Consider the following 6000-nt stretch of genomic DNA (forward strand, 5'->3'; position numbering starts at 1 on the left):
TACGTAAATCGTTACGTAGCCTATCACAGGGACGTTGTGTTTTTTTTTGTTTTTTTTTCGCGGCCAGGTAGACGGGGCACTTCTACCTGGCCTGAATTTCAGCTGGGCGAGGCGGGGCGCCTCGCCCCCCTCGCATGAACTTCGGGGGGAGAACCGAAGCGCCTCCCCCCCACCGCGAAGCAAGCTTCGAGAACAGGTAAGGGACTTTCGTCCATCCCTAACCACGAACTCCTCCAGGTACATGTCAGCCCAGATAGGATATCATATTCACCACACAATCCAATGAACGTAGCATTTGATCCTTCCTGACATTTAGAATAAAAAGCTGAAAATTGCAGGGTGTGTTCATTTAATAGCTGTGATAAATACACTGAAACTCCCCAAAAAACAGCTTGGGGAAAAGCTGCCGTATTGAAAAATGGTTAATTTCTGTTTAGCTAAAAGCATCCATATATCAGAAACTAATGAGACATATCTAAAACTAACAAACCAAACTGTTCTTGCTCTAAAATGGTCAGAAGATATTGGAGAATAATTTTGGATAAGTTTTTAAAACCTAGAATTTTAGGGAACTTTCTCTACATTTATCAGAGCTATCAAGGAACATCCTCAGCAGTTTTTGGCTTTTTATTCTAAATGTCCAGGTTGAACAGTAATTTCACTGAACTACATTTACTTGGAAGACAAAGTACATAATATTGTTATTAAATACTGCTTTTTAAAAAAAAATTCAAGTGTCTGCAATGAATCATAAAATGAAATATGAACAATTTGCTCATAGTATAGCACCAGTTTCAATATGGTGAAAGTTGAGAGATAGGTTTACTTTTGTACTGTGATTAGACTGCAGCCATACATTTTATTGCAACTATCATTGTTTCTACTTCTGCAGTTCAGGGGTGAGTGGGTATCCTTATGTAGCCAAAACAGCATCACCCACATTGTCCTCCTGCTTTGCAATCAACACTACAGAGAATCAAAGCTTCAGGCTATTATGACTTTATTTTGCTAAAGGCTAGCCTTTCTACAAATGCGGGTTCAAGGAAGGTCTCAGACTGCCCCAGGCACTGAACAACTAATCTGTGATTTCCAAATATGGAAGATGAACTGGAGGGTAATGAAGTTTCCAGCAGTTTGCTGGTGAACCTCACAGCCAAACTTGCCTTGCAGCGATGAGCCTCCCTGAAGGTGGCTCCCTCCTACATTGGCTTCTAAGAGCGGCTATCCTGGCAGAGCGTCTGAGCCCTGTCCCTAACTCCTCCCACTTGACTTGCGACACGCCCTAGCATCTCTCAAGTCATGCCCGTCTTCCTCCTCCTCGGAAACTTGAGTTCTTACAGTGGAGGAAGGAGGCAGTGACTTGGCCTGGGCCATCTGTTTGTCAAGGCCTTGGGAGGAATCTCTCTGGGCACCTTGGAGCTCTGCAGAAAGTTCCTCTCCCAGACTCTGATATAACTGTTCCAACTCTGATTCAGAATCAGAGGTGACAGATATCTCAAGGAGCTTAGACTGATCCCTAACATCACATAGTTGAGGGAGGTATCAGCAGGCTTGTGTCCTGAGCATGCATCTGGAGCAAGGAGCTGGAGCAATGGCTCAAAGGGAGCTATTTACCCAGCAAAAGTCTGGGATGGAGATGTACAGATTTTGTTAAATCTGTTCTGTCTATATTTCATGAATTGGCAGGCGTCTTTCATTCCATCATCTGCTCATTGATGGAATTGGATTTTTTTTACCAGTATTTTATTCTACTTGCACTAATTCTCATTAACACTAATGTGCACTTGTATAAATGCACGAATGTGCATTAGTACAAATCCCCTCCAAAAGTGGAAAAACTGGTCTGCAAGTGTTGCAGAACCCAGAGTCAGAGAGACCACGGAGTGAAGGAAAAAGAGATTCTTTATTTAACGCGCGGGCTTAAGGCTGGAATCGTTTCCAAAGAGCCAGAAGCCCTGATTTACATTAGCACATTGGTTTTATAGACATTGTGACACATATGAAATGGCTCCTCCTCTCCCTCCCGCATGGGGTTGCAATCCTCAACATTTTTTCTCTTAGCACTATTGTTTATAATACAAGAACTGGGTTATAGGGTAGCCATGATAAGGAGAGAACAGAAGAGAACAGCAGAGAACAAGATATACAATTGTATGACCTTTGACAAGATAAGGAATTCCTGTGTCTCGTCAGCTTACAACAATATATTCAAGGGAGAAAGAGCTCAGCAAGAACATGAAGCATGAGACTGCATGAGGCTACTTAGTCTGACCCCTGATATGGCTGCTACACAAGTCCAAAGAGTCTGCACAACTCAGAAAAAGCCAGTCCACTGCAGAATGCGCAGGTTGGATTCATAGAAATCCAAACTAATTTGAATCTGTTGCAGATTTCTCTGACATCCTAGGGGGTGTTTCCACCAGTGATTTACTCCATGCTGGCTGTGTGTTGAGGTCGTTAGGGATACATGACATCATGGCCATCCAGCAGCCACCCCAGAGCTTATCAGAAAAAAACCAGATTTCCTGAGACTGCTTGAAGTCCGATTCTTTTCCTCAAGTTGGGTTCTCCTCAGTATAGTTGCTGTATGCCGCAACCCTCGCATTTACCTCAGGTATGCTAGGCCTGCCTAGGGGTGTGCCTTTCACCATGACCCCGATCAAGGGGTGTTTCCTGTGTGTTTCCCGCCCCTGCACAAACCCATTAGTGTCTCCTCAGAAGTAACTCCCATTGTGATCAATGAGGCTTGCCCTCTGAATGCCCACATCAGTACTTCCAGAAATCTCTCTCAGTTGAAATGGCACAGTTTAAAACCCAGTTCCTTAAGTGCTGTAAAGCATGATCTCAAGGCTCTGATTCTCCATTGTTTGCTTTATTGCCTTAGGAAGTAACTACTTTGAGCTTTTGTTATAGAGATGCTGCAGGTTCAAATGGGGGCTGGTTTCTGTCTTTGTGTTTACTGCTCTGTTTCCCACAACAAACCCATTAGTGTCTCCTCAGCAGTAACTCCCACTGTGGTCAATGAGGCTTGCCCTCTGAATGCCCATGTCAGTATTTACAGAGATCCTCCTCAATTGAAATGGCACAGTTTAAAGCTGTGTTTAAAGGGGGCTGGACTTGATGGTCTTATTGGCCCCTTCCGATTCTACTATTCTATGATTCTATGAAAGCCCAGTCCCCTAAGTGCAGTTAAGCATAATCTCGAGGCTCTGATTCTCCATTGTTTGCTTTATTGCTTGCGGCAGTAACTAATTCACAGCTTCATTATAGAGATCCTGCACAGTATCAGTTTGGTTAGAAAGGGGGCTGGTTTCCCATCCCTGTGTCCCATCCCCCCCCCGTCTTTCCCAGCACAAGCATATATGTGTCTACTCAGAAGTCACACCCATGCTGTTCAATGAGGCTTGGGGCCTATTGGGAGGCTTGTCTTACAAATGCGCACAAGGGGAAGTAACTACTTCACACCTTCCTTACAGAGCCTGGGGGTGGGGGAAGCCTCTCTTATTGGTTGAGCAGCCCCTGCCACTCAGATGACATTCATTCCAACCCCAACCCCTACCTGGAAGTAAGTTATGTGAAGCCACTTAGGATGGTGCGATGTACACCCTTGTGGAGCCCTGCCTGGACCAAAAGCGGCTCCTACAAAAATGTGGGTGAGCCACTCCTCCCTTCTCCTTGCGTTGTCATAGAAACAGGGCACTAGTCTGGAAGGAGACCAAGGCCTTACGTACATGCTGCCAGCTACCTCTCTTCCTGGTTCAGCAGTTTCAGCTGGGTCTGCTCCTTATTGTCTGCTGCTGATACTTTTCCAAATAGACCCTTGCTCCTGTGTAGATCCTGGGCAAAATGGTCTTCTGGTAGCCAGGAAGATACTGACAACTCTGAGGATGTGTTTCCACCAGCGATTTACTCCAACCTGGCTGCGCAGTGAGGTCTCTGTGTTTCCATGATGTTGTGGCCATTCAGCACCAGCCCCGCGTTTTAACGCGGAAAAAACACGTCTTCTGACACTGCTTATAGTCCAACTTTTCCAGCTTACCACAGCTCAATTACTGACCTGTTTCCACAACTGCACTGGGTTCAGTATCATAGCCCTGCCCATGGAGCATGTAGCCCAGCCTTTGTGGGTGTGTCGTTCTGACCTCAGTAACCTAACCCTTTCCCTCCCTGTTTTCCAGAGGTTTCATTGCCATTTTGGAGCAGGATGCCAAGGGACCAACTTTTAAAACATCATTGAAAATAAGCACTAGAACACAGGCCATGACTCCAGTCAAGGGGTGTTTTCTCCCATTGTGCTGAATGAGGCTTGCCTTCTCAATGACCACAGAAATAACAGAGAAGCCCCTCAATTGATACGGCACATATCAAAGCCCTCAATTCCTTAAATGCGATTAAGCGCAATCTCGATCCATTGCCTTAGGGCGTAAGTCCTTCACAGCTTCCATATAGAGATCCTGTGTGTTAAAATGGGGGCTGGTTTCTGTCTTTGTGTTTACTGCTCTCTTTCCCCCAACAAACCCATTACTGTCTCATCAGAAGTAACTCCCATTGTGGTCAATGAGGTGCTCTGGGTTAAAGTGCGGGAGAAAGGGGGGAGAGGGAGGAAGCCTCTCTTCACAGCAAAGCTGATACCTTTAAAAAAAATTGGTACTCTTCCATTAGCTTCTCCTTCTGTTGTCCTGGAAACACAGCTGAAGAGGTGGGAACACTGATGAGGTAATCAGATTCAACCTAGACTCCACTCAGACTCCACCCAGCCATCAAAAAAATAATTCAATTAGAGCTCAGTGGAAACAGCACAGAGCCCCAGGCTGCAGCAATGATAAGCCAGGTCTTTCAGGGCTGTGGAAACAGGAAAAGAAGAAGATGCGATTGGGGAAACATCGCAACAAATTTGCAGAGTGAAGCCGATAGTGTGGAAACACACCCTGAGTCTCTCACCTGGTCTACCCCCACCTATATTCCAGAGTGATGAGGGGGGAGAGTCAGATGTCAGGGTGGATACTGAGCCCATAGAGCCCCAGAGTAGTTCTGATTCTGAGGAGGACCAACCACCCGTGGGAGAGGAGCTCGCTCATCTCTCACAGGCACAGCGGCAGGGAGAGATTCCTTCTGCCTGCATTCCTGAGAGAGATAGTGACCCTAGCAGTGAGAAAGTCGGGGATGGGATCTTGCTGGATGCTCGGCGGAGATGGAGGGAGCGGCACCAGATGGAGGGTGCCGAGAGGCGGCGCTCTGCCCACTTGGGGCTAAAACAACAGTCATGTCCCGAGGATCCCCGGGTAAGAGGGAGGACCTCTCCATTGCCCCTAAGTTCAGACTGTTCCCGCTCTTCCTCTTCAAACAGGGACCAACTGCCTTACCCGAAGCTTAGGCTACTCTGCTAACTACCCCAATGTGTTTCCTTGCTTAGTCACTGGTGATTAGCATCTGAAAGAGTCATTAAGTTATAAAGGAATAAAGCCTTGGAAAGAATCCCTTTAGTCTGTGTGATGAGTTGGCTACTGGAGGGGACTTAGCACCCTTGCTGCCTTCTGAAATCCTCAAGTAGCCAGAATCAACACACAGATGATAGGTCTCTTTTCCAAGGCTTTATTTCCATTCAACCTAATGACACTTACAGATGCTAATTGCATGAGCCTAATGAGGGAAACTTTAGAGAGCTGCCTACTTGGTGTTCTAGCCATAGTGAATCAGTTGATCTCCATTTGGAGGGTAATGGCGGGAAGCCTCTGAACTTAAGGGCTACGAGGCGAAAGTCCACCCCTTTCCCATTGGGCATTGGGGCGCAGCTGTTGACATCGTGCCAAGCGAGCTGAGCATTCCTACGCCGGCACCTAGCATCCTGAAGCTCCAGTTGTCTCTCCCTCTGCCTGCCAGGGTCACTACCACTCTCAGGAATGTGATCAGGGAGGGGATCTCCCTCCGGCGGCGCCTCTGAACAGCGCGCGGGTTCCTCTCCCACGGTTTCTATCTCTTCCTCAGAATCAGAACTGCTTT

General features: G+C 46.8%; 1 long non-coding RNA gene across 1 annotated transcript in view; it reads right to left on the minus strand.

The window, feature by feature from the left end:
- The window catches only part of LOC146348056 (uncharacterized), a 66833-nt gene extending 62083 nt beyond the window's left edge, over window positions 1–4750 (minus strand). Inside the window, exon 1 of the long non-coding RNA XR_014790512.1 lies at window positions 4633–4750. This is a non-coding gene — a long non-coding RNA (uncharacterized LOC146348056). The remainder of the gene's footprint in view (window positions 1–4632) is intronic.
- Between the last annotated feature and the right edge of the window lie 1250 nt (window positions 4751–6000).

Source organism: Heloderma suspectum, chromosome 4, assembly GCF_057233095.1.
Source record: "Heloderma suspectum isolate Gila_16-S chromosome 4, 16-S_ref, whole genome shotgun sequence".
Lineage (NCBI taxonomy): Eukaryota > Metazoa > Chordata > Lepidosauria > Squamata > Helodermatidae > Heloderma > Heloderma suspectum.